General features: G+C 45.8%; 1 protein-coding gene across 1 annotated transcript in view; it reads left to right on the top strand.

The window, feature by feature from the left end:
- The window catches only part of PLPP3 (phospholipid phosphatase 3), a 47367-nt gene that overhangs the window by 8412 nt on the left and 23251 nt on the right, over window positions 1-15704 (top strand). The window lies entirely within an intron of this gene.

Below are 15704 nucleotides of genomic sequence, written 5' to 3'. Positions count from 1 at the left end.
GGGGTCCAAGCTTCTTGCCTTCTTGATGCTCAGCAGGTTATTTCTGACCTTTTGTTTTGGGGTGGTGTGATGGGCCTTTCTTTAAGCCTGGCCACGAGGCTCATCTTCGGGCTGGCTGGAGTGAACAGCCAGACCAGCCCCGTTACTGTCCCCACCAATGCGAGGACTTCTGGTCTCTGCAGCAGTGCCGTGGCCGTGGCAACCAGCCCTGCACCCCAAGCATTCTGAAGGCTTCCGAGGCTTTTTATGCGAAATCCGCCACTCTTTAAAGTGCTCGTTTCCAAAGGGAGAGTCAAAAGTAACGTGGTTGAACCACTGGTAGGCAGGTCTGGTCAGTGAACCTTGAGCATGTTTATGTTCTGAGCGATGCTCAGGGAGTAATTTTGGATGGACAGTAAGCTGATGGCAGGCAGCAAAACCCCTTTGAAGTCAGTAGCTGTGAATCAGTTAGGTGTTGGCAGGCATGAGAGGCTGCTCTTTGATCAGAGATCAGATGGCCCTTGCATTTTTGGGGAGCTGCTTCTCCTTCCTGGGCTGCAGCCCAGCCGAAGCCCTCGAGGAGACCTGTGCCAGGATGTGAGCCCTGCTGCCCTCTGTCCTGCCCAGGCGCATCGCGGGGCAGCTTTGTGCTGCTGGGAATTTCTAATCTGAGGAGACAGGGAGCTGAAGGAACATCACTTCTGTGCGTGGGCAGGGAGCTGGAGCAGGGCAAGGGCACACTTTGAAGGCAATATTTCCAGTACAGATGCACCCAAGTGCCTAATGGGGTTTTCAGGGTTGCTGGGCCACCTCAAGTTCCTAATGATTTCAGCGAAGCTGCAAACTTGAGTGCTTCTCCCAGGCCATTGCCTGCCTCTCAAGCTATCTTTTGAAATTTGATCCTCAGGGATGTGCAACCGAAGTTCTGCAGCTCCGAGGGCTTGGGCCAAAGTGAGTCCCTAGGACATGTGTGCGCCTGTCCCAAAGCTTCCCACCTCAATTCCTGTGAAAGCTTCCCAGGGTGCTTGTGTTCCCATGCTTCCATGTTCTGTAGAAAAGGAAAGCAACCTTGCATCATTAGTTGTAACAGGAACTGGCTCATGTGTTCCCAAAATAAGAGCTGAAATTTTTCTGGTTAAGGATATAGGAGGGAAAGGTGCACTGAGACATCTGCCAGGTGATAACACAACTGGCTAATTCTCAGAGGAAGGGCTTGGAGAGGGGGCTTTAGCCCTCTCATACTTGCCAAGCTAAGAATAAAATTCCCTTTTCTGCTTAGCCATGAGGGGCTTGTTTTCAGTAGAGGCCTCAGGTTTTTTGTTGGTTTAGTTTTGGGTTGTGTTTTTTTTATTCTGACCAAGGTTTGCTACATCAGTGACTACCTCATCAAATAACTCTGTATTTTTTTCCCATAAGCCAGAACAGGTATTTTTTCACCTAGCACTCCTTGTTTCTTGACCATCCCTGCAGCTTTAGCATGCAGCTGTCATTCTGCTGCAGCTCCCACAAAGCGGCTGAAAACCAAGGTAACAGCAACATTTTGAGTGAAGGGGATGAAATGTGGAATAGGTTCAGCATATTTCTTTGTCATTGTTGGAGTCCTATTCAGTCTGGAGCTGAATAGGAGGCTGATTAGCATGTGGAAGCATTTCTAAAGCATTGGGCTGGGAGGGTTAGGGTTGTTTTTTTTCCTTAAAGGAGAAGTTTTGTGGCATTAGTTTTTCTGACTGAGCTGGCACGAATCTTTGTCTAATGCAAGCCCATGGAAAAGTCAAATAGTGTTTTAGAGAGAGCCTGTTTTGATAAATCACTGCATGCATGGGCACAAAGAAATTTTCCAGTGCCTAAAGCTTTTAAGGGCTACGGCAGGGTCTAGGGACACAGTGTGTTTAAAACAGCCAGACAAGTGAGATAGAGCTTGGGATGCATCTGGTTTGGGGATGTAACATAGGGAACTTTGCTTTTGCTCTTGCTGAAGTTGTCTGCAAAACTGGGTGTTGCTTTATGAACGTGGGATCAGGTCCACAGCCTGGAAATCCACCTGCTTAAATGCTCAGCGTTTTGCTTTCACAGAGAGAGAGATAACGCTGAGGTTGATTAAAAAGCTCACTGCAAGTGCAAAACAACTTTTCCCCAATGAGATTGCTTCAAGTCCTGGGCCTGAGGCTTGTTTTGGAGAAGAGGGTTGGTTTTTTTCCCTTTGGTGTCAGGGCAAGGTGTGGGGCTGATGTTCCAGTTCGAGTCTCTTGCTGCAAGTCTGCTGTGTTTCCCTCTGGTAACTGAAACTATTGCCTTGTGGGTCTCAGGAGGTCCTGCCAGAGGAGTACCATATGTCCTGCTTTTTGTGGGATTGCAAGATTTTGGCGTGCTTGCAACCCCAAGGAAGACAGGAGACCCTGTTGCACACTGGGGGCTGTATGGATGTAGGAGACTTGTCCCCTGAGCTTGCAGACCAAGTGGGCAAGCCAGTTTCTGAGTGAAGTGAATGATGGATTTGAAGTTGCATGGAAAACTCATGGCAGCAGTTGGAGTTGAACCCTCCTGGTGTTGCATGTGTGGACCAAATCCTGTGCCTGGATTTCTCCGTGGAGCAGTGATGCCTTCTCTGGTTTTCTTTGAATTATTCCAGTTTAAGAGAGAGAGGGGAAAAAAAAAAAAAAGCCTCTCCAGCTCACTGCTGTGCCTTAATGTAGGCTATTGAAGGCTGATTAAAGCTATTGTTTAATTAAGGAGAATTTAGCTTCTCTAGTCGCAATTCACGATTAAAGGATTGTTTGAAGTAATTGTATGATACTTCCCCCCTCCCCCCGTCCCTCTCTCCCTCTCTCCTATAACCTGAAGAAAGTTCCTAGCACTGTACATGCCCCAGCACCGAGGTTTTGAGCACTATTACAGGACCACAAACCTGCTGGCGAATCTGGCCGCTGCCAAAGGCATCTGCACATTAAAAAAAGCCCTGCAGAGGGGTGGGAGGGAGTTCAATCTCAGGATACGCTGATTTGGAAAGGGAATCCAAACAAAGAGGCTTTTCAGCAGAGGCTGAGGCTTGGCTTCTCTCAAGGGCAGTTTGGGCTTGGGGAAGCATCCGGGAGGCGGCGAGGGGAGCAGGAGTCCATGGGCTGGATGCGGCGTGGTGTAAGGTTTCCCGGCACAGCCTGGTTTTGTGTTACAGGCTGGGGAGCTGGCTGTAAGCTCTCCTCTCCTTTCTTTTTCTTTTTCCTTCTTTTATTTCTGTTGGAAACAAAGGAGAGGTTTAGGCTTTTTTTTTTTTTTTTTTTTTTTTTAATAAAGGTTCCTATCGCTTGCCCCACCTCCCCTGCAGCTTTGTTGATGCCTCTCACTTTCGATGCTGGAAGGGAACCTTCTCGGTCTCTCTGACCTGGAGAAGCCCTTTGCTGAATCCCACACCAGCCTCATAGGGGCATTTTATTTGGCTGAGAAAGCACAGCTTGCTCACAGGCTCCCTGAGGGTGTCTTGGCAGGAGTCCAGGGTGCTGGGGGCACAGGCACCTCCTAAAGAAAGGTCTGGCTCAGATAAGGAGAAGTGAAATGAGGTGGATGCTGGAGCACCTTCTTCACAGCAGGAAGGATGCAAAATGGGGCACGTGTCTGCTGGGGCTTCCATTCCCACAGCAGCCCCGTCCCTTGTGGTGGCACCTCCAAGTGCCACCATGCTCTTGAGAAATGCCAGAAGAGCTGAGCAGGGACCAACCATCCCAACCAACCAGTTGGGTTGTTGGGTTTTTTTGGGGTTTTTTTTGTAGGCACCAGATGGTTTTAATAGAGGAAAGCTGAACTTCTTATGACCCTTCCCCACAGACGTTGTTTGTTTTGTAGTTGTGGCCAGGACAAAACCATGTCCCAGAACCTGCAGTGAGTGAGAGTTTGGTGCCTGGTGCCTTCTTCTCTAACCCCACCATGAGCCCCCCCCCAGTTGCCCCCATGCTCCTCTGCCTGCCCTGCTTCCAAATTATCCAGAGGAAGCTGCTGGGCATGAAAGACTTGAGGCTTTCCACCGATCCCGGGGTAAAGAGATTAGCAAGAGTACAAATTAGAAGAAAGCAAAACATCTAAAAGCAAAGCACAAGGAAGCAATAAAATGTCAGGCCATGTTTTCCCTTCTGGTTGATTAAAAATTTTCCTGATAAGCAAGAAAGCTTTCATGGCTGGACAAGACCTGTATCGTGTCAAATGCAGTGAAAGGTTTATTAGAGGATAAAGTGGTGCAAGTGTTGGGTTGTGCTTATAGCCCTTCTGGCTTTGAGTTATCCCCCAGGGCTGAAGAAGTTTTGCAGTGGTATGAGAGTAAGAAATGTGATGGAGAAACTTCTGTGGAGAGGGAAAATTAGTATGGAAATGCGGGAGACATGTTTCACTGCGTCCTGAACAACTGTCAGAAAAACTAACATAGAAATGGTCTGTTGGGGAAAGCTGTATGGCAAAGGTACAGGAAGAAGAGCAAAAACTATCAAGTTACTGCTAATGAGGGTTTCTGGTGTTATACGTATGTTCATAAAGAATCCAAAGCCATGACTGAGGCCACAGTTTTGCTGTGGCTTGTGCTGTTGGGAGAGTGTTACTTCAAGGCTGTTTCTGCAGGTTCCTCTTGCTGCCCGTTTACAGTTTCTTTTCTGTCCAGAAGCACCAAACTTCCAGTAAATCTAAGATCATGTCCATCTCTTGTGCCATTCATTCCATGGTGGCTCTGGGGACAAGAGGCCACCAAGATGCTGCAGACTGGGAGGAGGCGAAGTTCAATGGACTTGCCTTGGCTTTTGGAAAGTAGTGCGAGTCAAGAAGAAGGAGGAAATGAGGGCTGGGTCTCCTGCTCTCCGTGGAAAGTCAGCAGTGGTGGCAAACCAGCCTGCTTGGAGACCTGCTTCAGGTCAGTGTCGAGATGCTCCACTGGGCCCATGGTTTCCCCTTAGCTTGAGGAGTCAATGCCTGCATTTCTGTTTGGGTATCAAACACAAGACAAGAATGAAAAAGCAGGAAAACAAAAGGTTCGTTTCCGTGCCCCTTGTGTTTGACTTCCCAAGGTTTTAATTGCCAAGGGCTGCCTTGGGAGCCAGAGCCAGCTGGCTTCAAAGGGAGGCAGATCTCAATTTAAAGAAGGGCTTTTTGTTTGTATGTTTGGGTTTTTTTTTGGTCAGACAATCCAATAACTGCTAGATTTTCCGGCAGGAGATGCAGCTTGGTGTGCATTTTCACTCCAAAGGTGAATTACCATTTTTACGTACCACCTCTGCCAGCTTCTCCAGCTACTACTAAAGCTCCTGCTGTTAGTAAGAGGGTACAAGCAGCAGGAATGGCAAGTATGGAGTGCAAATTACACCTCAATTTTAGAGTTTTCTCCTTGGAGTGAAAAAGTGTGCTTTCTTCAGAAGGAAAATACAGTAGGAGATTCAACTTGCAGGCGCTTGGCCAATGATTGCCCATGTCTTTGCAGGCATTGGTGCACAGTGACAGCAGGATCAGGCCCACCAGTGTGTGGCCTGGGAACAGGCTGGACAATCCCAGTTTTGCTGCCAAAACCTCACTTGTACAGTTCCTTGAAAAGAGGGAGGGAAAAGGCCAGCTTAAAAATAATACATAATAGTAAAGCATGGGATATTTGGCACACTGGTTGTATAAATCTTGACATTAGCTACCTGTGAATCATCCAGCAGCACGTTAATTGGTGCCCCTCGGTAGATGAGGATTTGGCATCAGGTCTGCATGTAATTACAAGCCACACACAGAAGGACACAGGCAGCTAATGAACTCCTGCCAAACTCCAGCTCCGCGTCTGCGGCTTTTGAAGTCCTCTGGTCTTTCAGTGTTTTGTGTAGTGAGCACTGAAAGGCATCAAATCACTCCTTTGACAGCGCCTAGAAAGGGTCGGTTTGTTGAATAACTTGACTCCCTCCAAACTCCCATCTGAGAACTGGAGCATCTATAGGTGCCTTTCTCAGCAGAGCAGTAAATAGGCTGGAAATAGAGGACACCCCTAGGAGCTGCTGAGCTCCTGCCTTACTGACCGGCGCCAACAGGCTCTGGTTGCCACGATGGGCTGCAAGAAAAGAAACTATTTCCATTTAAAAAAATCCTTCAGAAAAATCTTAACCAATGGTCTGGGCTTTTTTCCCAAGTATGAAAAGGCTTAAAAGGGAGGCCGTGCAAAGCGGGCAGCAGCTCATTGCACGGGCCTGCAGTTGTATCCTTGGTACAAGGGAGGTGGTGAAAGGGTTTTTGGAGGGTTTCTGCCCCGTTGGGAGGGCGAGTTTTCGTGATGCTGGATTTGGAAGGTTGTGGTGCTTTTCCATCAGTTCTTTGTTGCTGGGATCAGCTCCGAGCCCGAGCTCTTCTCTTCCTCTTTTCCTGTCTGAGGTGACAAAGGGAGTTTTTTGTTGAGATAAAAACAATTTCCATGAAAACCTACGATTTTCAGGCAAACATACCAGGCGGGTTTCATGGCAGTACCATGGTGAAGAGGAATAATGCAACTTGGCATGAAGCCCTTCTGAAAAAAATAAAAAAGGGAGGGGGAACAGAAGAGCCTTTGTCGGAATTAACTGCAATAAAGAAAAAGGGACTGCTATTCCCTTGGGCTTCTTTAACCTTTTTTTCCCCAATTTATTCACACGTTCCTTGACAGCATTGCTACAGGGGGGCTGGAAAGGGAAATTGGGAATTGTCCGGTTTTGGTTTCAAGAGCACAGGACATATTGTGTCTCTTGAGTCAGGGTGAATAGGGACTCGGCAGTTGCCTGTGCCCACCCAGTCTATACTGTCCCCAAAGGAAAGGGCTACCTGATTTATACTGTCCCCTAAGGAAAGGGGGCTCTGAAATGTCACCTGGCTGCAAAATGCGGCCGTCATGGTGAGGCTTGGGCTGTGTGTGGGAAAGGGGCTGTTGTGACAATGTGTGTGACCACCATGGCTGGCTCCTGTGGCAACACTGGCCCTGTGCTTGCAGAAGAGGCTGTTGACATTTTAGGCATTGCTGTGACACTGCTGTGTCACCTGGGTTTGCAGAATATACTGTTTCTTAGGGGGATAAAAAGCACCCAGCAGTCTGCGATGGTGTGCAGCGTGGAGCCACGCTGTCCCAAAAAATGTGTTTGGCTTTCAGGGGCCCAAATATTCATGGGTTCAGATGCGTCAGGGTAGGTAAGTCCTTGTGAACAGTGCAGGGTGGACACATCTGTCCCTGTGGGTGATGGCTTGGCATCAAAGTGTCCCATTCACAGCTGCTTGCCATCAGGGTAACTCCAACTTTGCAGCAGCATGGCCAAGGCAGCAGCTGTCACACCTTCTCCTTCCCCTGCAAAGTCTGCCCTCCCTGTTATAGAAAGCTATTTTATTTAGAAGCATGATTTTATGTATTTTTTAAAACATTACCTGAGTACCAGTGCTGTCTCAGTTATGTTGTGTTGTTGTACACCAGGGTGCAGCTCTGGTGCAGTAACTGCAGTCAAAATACAGAGGAGGGAGAAAACAGATCATCTTAAACCTTTTTGGGTCCCGGGGAGGGACTTTTTACTGGGGTGTGTAGTGATAGGATGAGGGGTAATGGTTTTAAGCTGGAAGAGATTTAGAGTTAGACATTAGGAAGAAATTCTTAAGTGTGAGGGTGGTGAGACACTGACCCAGGTTGCCTCAAGAAGTTGTGGCTGCCCCATCCCTGGAAGTGTTCAAGGCCAGGTTGGATGGGGCTTGGAGCAACCTGGTCTAGTGGGAGGTGTCCCTGCCCATGCAGGGGAGTTGGGACTAGATGATCTGTAAGTTCCCTTCCCTTGCCATTTTAAGATTCTAACCCATCTGTGAAGAGGCAAAGCCTTACTAAGCTCTCCTCTAGGAGATCAAACCCCTGTTGCTCGAAGGGCCTTTGGATCATTTCCACCTGTGCTCACATTTTTTTTGCCTTTCAGCACTGTGTGCCGTGCGTTATGTCCTGGAAACTACCAAATCTCAACTACCGAGGGGGAAAAGTTTCATTTCCAGTTAATCAAGGGAGTTGTGTAATACCATTTTCTCCTGGGGAACTTCCAGAAAAAAAGAAAGGAGACGTGGGGGGGAGAAGGGGGGTATTATATAAAGCAGGTATATTAAGAGGAAATAAATCATGAATTAAAAGTGATTAGTGAACTTTTAAGGAGGAGGTCAGAAGTGCCTTTTGGACTACAAACTTTTTAAGCTTTCAGTGCTTGTATTTAGTTACAGAGTTATAACCAGGCCTTATTTGTGCAGGTGGCTGCTGCTTCACATCCAAAGAAGGATTTTGCATTTACAATAGGTATATTGACAGAACTGGGTCAGAAAGCTACTCATGGCAAGCTTCAGTGCTGTGGATGAGGGCTCAGCTGCCTCCTGTGCAGGGGGAGCTGCTCCCCAAAATGTGCTTAATTAAGCAGCAGCATCCCAAGTGCAGTTCCTGACTGGGATGCTCCAGAAGGGGAAGCTTGGGAAGTTCAGCAGATACATTTATTTCTTTTTTTAAGGGTCCTGATGTTGACCAGGTGAACTGGCTTCATGTTTGCTTCAAAAGCTTTCCATCTTTATTGATTTTAATAATAATAATAATAATCAAAGAGAAGGGCTTGCACCTGGTGGTGTTTGAGGGCAGTGAGCTGAGGGTAGGGAGACTCTGCTTGATATTTTATCTATTAGAACAATACCTACAGCTCAGAAAACTTCCTTCTTGAATAGAGGTTGGTGCAGTGGAGCAGATTTGCTATTATATGGGGAAATATTAGGGTTCACAAAGCCAGTGTGTGCCAGTGGGATGACCTGGACGAAAGGGAGCAGCAGCTCTGCTCACTCTTCCATCTCTTTGGAAGAAAACTCCTAGATTTCCCCTAAATAAATGGGATGTTGTGCCCCTTTCCCACAGCACCAGCATTGCCTGGGCTGGGCAGTGGTCCGAGCCCTTCCTCGAAGGCAGAGCCCAGAGGAGTGGTGAGGCAGGGCTGGTTCCAAACCCCACTGACCGGCAGAGTAAACCGTGTTCACTTCATTTGTAATTGAAAACATAATAGTCACCACAGTGTGTTTTTTCACACGATCCCTTTGCCCTGAGTATTGCAGAGTTCACAGCCACAATTTTAGTTTTATGGTTTTTTCATCCTCTGTCCAAGCCCTGGCTCATCCTAGGTCAGACTTGTCGTATCTGCGAGACCTTCCAAAGTACTTGGATGTGTAGAGGTACCACAAAAGGTGCTGGCACGTTGGGATTTTCGTGGCATATCACATTTCATTCCTTGCTGGAGACAGTGTGGAATGATGGCTTTGTTTCTATCGTGTTTGACTGGAGCTGGCTCTGGGTTCCTGTTGATAATGTCTGTTATATTCACCCTCTCCAACTTTTGCTGGCCAGGCAGTCTGGCTTAAATCTGTTTTACCCCAAAAATGCAGAATTTTATATGCATCTAGGTATTGTGGGTTGGATAAGACCTTTTGTTCTTATTAATGCATTTTTTAGGTATTAAATATATACGCACAGTTTAATATAAAGCTCTTTTTATACATCAGCTCATGGCAAATTCCCAGGAGGAACAAGTTAAAATTCCCTTCTCCTCTTTCTTTATTTGCACATGGTGTTTACCTCTGGAAATAGGTAAGAGGTACTCTAAAAGCTGTTTTTCTCCCTGGAAAACCAATGGCAGCACTTTCATTCATCTGGAACTCTTGGAGTACAGGTACATGCCTGGCCCATCCTGCTCCAGCTGCACAAGGAAATGTTTCTACCGAGGTTCTGAATTTTCAGTGCCTGAGAATAATTTGACATTTGTTTTAAAGGATCTGTGACCAAGAGCTTTTCTATAGTAATATCCTCCCAGAGTGGTTGGGTCAGTAAGCATCCAGCAGGTTGCCCAGGGCTGTAGTTACTGTGAAGGATGGTATGTGTCTGGATGATGGGTTTGATGTTAGTCATGCAGGGGCAATCCTGCCACCAGTTCCTCTTAGAGGCACTTCTCAAATACCTCTGCAGCTTGGGGTCGTCCGTGTTTCTAGAGTTGTCCATATAGAAAATGAATGTCCTTTGTTCTTGTTTGCCGTTGCACTAGCAGGCATGAGGAGGCATTTTGCCTGGTGTTCCTGAATAACCAGTTCTTATTAAAAAAAAAACAAACCCAAAACAAACAAACCCCAAAACTAAGAACCCAGAAAAAATGAACTAAGTCAAAATGAACCTGTGACTGCTCACTAGGAAGTCTCCTGGACTCTATAGCAGCTGGTGGACCTGAAAATGTTGAGGTTTACTTTGAAGTTCCTATGATTTGGTTGAAATATAACTGATAATAAATAAAGTGGACTGAAATGTCATCCTCTTGATAGGAAGGACACTAGATAGATTCATGTAAGTAGGCACAAAGGTTAGTGTGAGTTATGTGGAAGAACCTGCAGGAAGTAGAAAATTAACTAATATCTTGTTTTTTGTGGAAATCAATCCATTGTTTTCTACAACTTTTCAGAAGAGGTCAAATCAGAGAAATGCAAGATATGCTGATCCTTGTTTATAGGTTCCTTAGTGCTGTAAAGCAGGTACCTGTTCTACAGTAAAGTCTAGGGTTTGTTTGTGTGTTCAGAGAATTGTCTCTCCTGCCTCTGTGTAGCTGAGAGCAGTGGAGCTGTAACAGTTGAATGGGAATCTGTTTTGCAAACACAGATACTAGATGTGTTTCCAAAATAGAGGCAGATTCACAGAGAAGTCTTCTGGACTGCTGGAACCAAGGTGAAGAACAATAAAGACTGAGCAGCTAAAACAACCAGAGTTAAATGTACTCTGTCATGTTAACCTAATTATCTTGTGACTATACCTGGACATCAGCTATCCAGATTCAGCCACAAACCATTGGGAAGGAGGCACATCACTGATGCTTTCAGACCCGAGAAAATCCCAACGTAACAGCTCAATCCAGCCTGTAGCAGGGTCCTTCCTTTGGCTGCTGCTGGACTGTGGATCAGGTCCCTTGAGATTATTTTTTTGGCCTTCCTCAGTCACCCTGTTTGTTGGTGCTGGTGCAGAATCAGCCTCTGTTGTGACTGTCAGCATATACCTGACACGGTGGGAACGTGTAAATACTTCTAATCTTTGTGCTATTTTCTCTCTCTTTCTCTGTGTGTATAAGTGTATGTGTGTGTGTATGTATATGTGTGTGTGTATATATGTATATGTAGTCAACTGGCTTCAAGAGTTGGTCACTGTTGCAGCAGCTGCCAAGGCTGATCTGCAGGGCTTCAATTCCTCTCTAAAAGTTGGGAAGCTCACTTTTAAAGCCGCAATAAAAGTCTTCCTTGGCTAATTAGGTGGGGTTTTTTGCATTTCAAAATATGTACAAATATTGTAAACCAAGTAAGGTTTTTATGTACCCAAGATCAGCCACTAAGTACTTCAAATAGAAAGCCTGTCACTTGTAGGTACCCAAATATTTACAAAGTGTGTCTTGAATGAGGAATTGGATACCTTGCTCAGCCCTGCCAAATTATTTAATGGTCTTTTTCATTTATTAAGCTAGATGTCTAATCTACTGAAACCTTAAAAAACACACCCAGGGCCTGGACACTGGCAGCCAAACACATCTGAGAGGGTTTAGTAGAAATTACCATAGCTTTGTTGAGATAGCCAGCAACATCCCACTGACCCGCAGGGATGAGAGAAGAAGGAAAAAAAACCTCCACCTCCCATCAAAACCAAACATTAAAAAAAAAAACCATGATGGTGTTTAATGTAGTGCAGAGGTGAAGGCTGGGCTGGGAAGATGAGAGCTGCATGGGTGGGTCACTGCAGAAGCACCTCTTCCCTTCCCGTTCCCCCTGTGGCTTTTCCGATGGGCAGCCAGCAAAAGCTTATCCCCTTTTTTTTTTCTCCACTGAAACTTTTCAAAGACTCTGAGTCTTGAAGTGCTGTACCCCACACAGGGCCCTTTTTTCTCCTGCTTTTGATTTTATGCACATTTCAAGCTGGTCAGGGAGTACATGGGGGTTTTGCAAGGTTTTTTGTTTAGGCTTAATGATGGGGTTTTAGCCTTCATGCTACCAACCTTCCCAAGATTATTGCCTATTAATTGGTCCTTGATAAAGGTGCTAACCAAGGAAAGGATTTTTTTTTTTTTTCCCTTGGTGCTAGATTTCCAAACTTGATTGGCTTTATTAAATGGAAAGACAAATTTAAACCCTGCACTGAAATATCAGTGTAGGACACCAGCGGCTAGAGGTCACCAAGTCATTTGGATTTCCTCCCAAGAAAAGCAACATCATTTTTCAGTGTCCAGCCCCATGGCATCCTGTGGTGCCTTGCACAATTCCTTACTGTCCACACCTGCTCTGTGCTGCTCAGAGCGGGGCCGAGTCCCATTTGGATGGGGCAGGATCAGTCCCCAAGAGATTTCTATTATGCTCGTGGTTTGCAGCCCTGTTTGATCTCCTGCAGCACAGTAAGATAAAAGTATGTGGATGGGATTTCCTTCTGTTATTAAAGCAAAAAAATCCCCTTTTTATAAGGAAGAAACCCCTTTATTTCAGCTTCTGAAAGATGTTACTATTCAGAAGAGTGATCTCCACTCCATTTACCTTTTTGGGTTTTTTGTTTTGTTTTGTTTTTGCTGTTTTTTTTGTCTCTTTAGAATAAGCAAATCCCTTTGTTCTGTACTTTGGTTTCCTCTGTCAAATGGGGATAACAGCCCTTTCCTGGTAACAATCCTGTGTGGATCCGTCAGAGTTGCATCCATGCCCTGGAGTATGGTCCACAGGCTGCTGTGTAATTTCTCAGCATGGAGATACCAGCATTAAGGAGGATGTGAGACCCTCCTACAGTGTTAATAAGATTTTTGCAGTAGGTCTTGTACATGTAGGTGGGTGGGTCGTAGCCACGGGTGGAATGGCCAAATAGGACCATTTTGAGAGAAGAAGGACCATGTGCAAAATCAGTGTAGTGTTTTGCCTGCCTGGTAGGGCTGTCACTTCAGTGCAGGTCCCCATTCATTATTATTTTCTGTAATGGACCTCTTGTACTCTCCATAGCTTTATACCATGGGTAGGGATGAGAAGTGATGGAGGTTGAAAACAGCATCCTTCTGGGGAGGTCAGCTGCTGAATTTGTAGATGCAAATCAGTGCAACCAGGGAGGCATAATCTGAATTTCCTAGTAAAACAGTGAATCAGAGAGGTAGAGTTGTACTGGGGCAGAAGAAGGCCAGATATACCATCTTCATGGTGTAACCCCGCACTGCTTGCCTCCCCTTTCCAAGGGTGCGTGGGCTGTAGTGCTGCTTCTGGATACCTTTGCCTCCAGCAGATCTCCTAGTGTGAAGAGTGTCTGTGGTGTTTTGCTGAGGGATCTCAAAGGCATCTCTCTCCATGTTTAATTTTATGTCTTCTTGACTTCACTTTCTAGTGTTTTTCTGCAAAACCCATTCTCTGGCTGCCTTTTGGCACCACTACAGGCTTCTCTGTGCTGGAACCTCCTTGCCATAAAAACGGTGGGTGGTGACCTAGTGACTTAGACAACTCATCCTCTGAGAAATGACCTCTTGGAAGAGCCATCTTGATCTACACTTCAGCATGGGCTAGGCTTTTCTATTCCTTGGGTTGAAAGAGCAGTCCCTCACCCAGCCCTCACCATCAAGGGCATGTTATGTCTTCTACACAATTTCAGCTCTGGAGAGTATGTTTGTTTCTTATGTTAAAAAAAGGGGGGGGGGGGGAAGGGGAAAAAAAAAAAGGGAATCTGAGGTTACTGTTTTGCTGGAAAAATGTCAAGACTCGATTGGCAATATCCCACTAAACCACAAGTTTGTAGGAGAGGAAAACAAAACCATTGGATTTTTCTAAACTCTGCCTGTGCTTGCTTTTAGAAAAATGTAAAGCATATAGGTCAGTTCTGCTCTTATTATAGCTGTGGCCAGTGGATATATAATTGGAACGTGGAAATGCCACCCGATGCTGTTCCATGAATGAAGGGAAAACAAATCTTTAGTATTTCTGGGTTCACATCATGTATAGGAACCCTATTGTCTTTTTTTTTTCCTCTCTCTCTCTCTCTCTCTCTTTTTTTTTTCTTTTTTTTTAAAAGCCAGTTTTAGTTTTCAGATGTATTTTATTGTCTGTGGGAACATGTGTTTTACAGACCTGTCATGTGAAAGCTATTAGCAAGAGGAACTGGAGAAATAACAATAAGCCACGTAACCGTGGCAATCAATGTCTACTCCCCGGGTTCAACCCTCGGGCCGCCGCTTCGAGCGCCTGTGAAATTGGATCGTGCCAAGCGACATTAGCTCTTCTCCTGCCATTTTTCATTGGGGAAACTCAGGAATTTTTTTTTCCAAGTGGCCTATTAATATCGGATCGCTGGCATCAGAGGTGTGCCGTGGGGCCAGGCATCAAAACAGTTAAATGGTGGAATGAAGATCAGCTGGGTTCACACGAGATGTCCAGTTTTATTTACCCAATCTGAGCCGGGCGGGTGGGTTGGAAACCTTTCCTCACCCGTTCACACGTGAGGTGGAAACTGGGCTGCCCTGCCCAGCACTTGCCATTAACCCTTTTCCAGAGTTTTTAGAGAGGATCTGAAACGTCCCTGAGAGGTGGCCCTGGCTCTTGGGTACCTCAGAGGCTTCAGCTCTGTCCCTGCTCACACAGAGCAGATGATGGGGACTAACAAAACCCCCTAATAATTCTGGACTAGGTAAACCTAGTAACATGTAGGAAAAGGAACCAAAATGGATCATGCAAAGTGAAATGCAGAAAGTGGTTCACGTGGAGATGGAAAACATTAGTTTGATGACATGCTGGAGCTCCCTGGATGGTGTCTTTGCTAATCACATCTAGTAGATCACAATTACTAAAACTACTATGGACAAATTTCACTGAAACCCAACAGCACTTAATTATTTGTATATATACCTTTTTTATTTTTTTTTTTTTAATTTTAGAAGGAAAAATCCCTCTGATGTCTTAGACTTCTAGCTGTATAAACAACCCACAGATACTTAAGCAAGTTAGTGGTCAACAATTACTCCCTAATGCTTTCTGTAGGATTTGGGTGTGAGACTTGTCTTGGCCCAAGGACAGTTTGAACCACTCTTCAGTTTGTTTTCACTTTACCTGGGTTTCGCTCTGCAAGTGGGAGGAGGGTTTCCTGTACTTCGTGGCTTGTGATTTACTCTTGAACCAAGTTTCAGGGAATCTGGGGCTTGTTTTGGTAGGGATGTAGTGCTTCTCTGTGATGGGCTTGGTAGGAAAGATGGATGGGGAAACTGAGGCCAAGGGAAGGAAGTTGCCCTGCCCAAGGTAGCATCATGGCTGGGAGATAACCCAGGGCTCTCAGGTTTGAGGCAACGCTGAATTTCTCTGAAATACTTAAAAGAATATGGACTTGGACATCTGAAGCAGTTTTGAGGTGTCCCTTCCATAGCTCATGTCCTAACCCATCACCTTGCGGGTTTGAGCACGTCTCTTCCATGCCTGGTGCAAAGGTCCTGCTGAGCTGTGCAGACACAGGTCCCCTGCACAGAGGGTTCACAAATAGCATTTAAAAGAATTTTAAGTAGCATTTTCTTGGGGCTTTAATGTGACTGAAGGTGAACAGGCTCAGATGGGAGTTGAGCAGCTCTTGTGGATTAGCTGTCTGAGAGCGTGCTCAGGTTCCCCTTGCACAGATGGGTCAAGGATGGGTGTCCTACAGCTGCTCAAAGCACAGTCTTATGGCATTAGTAGGTACAAACATAGCTATACCCTGAAAA

The sequence above is a fragment of the Apus apus genome, chromosome 7 (assembly GCF_020740795.1).
Source record: "Apus apus isolate bApuApu2 chromosome 7, bApuApu2.pri.cur, whole genome shotgun sequence".
NCBI lineage: Eukaryota > Metazoa > Chordata > Aves > Apodiformes > Apodidae > Apus > Apus apus.
Note: the sequence above shows the minus strand (reverse complement) of the source record. Positions and strands in the feature narration are given on the sequence as shown.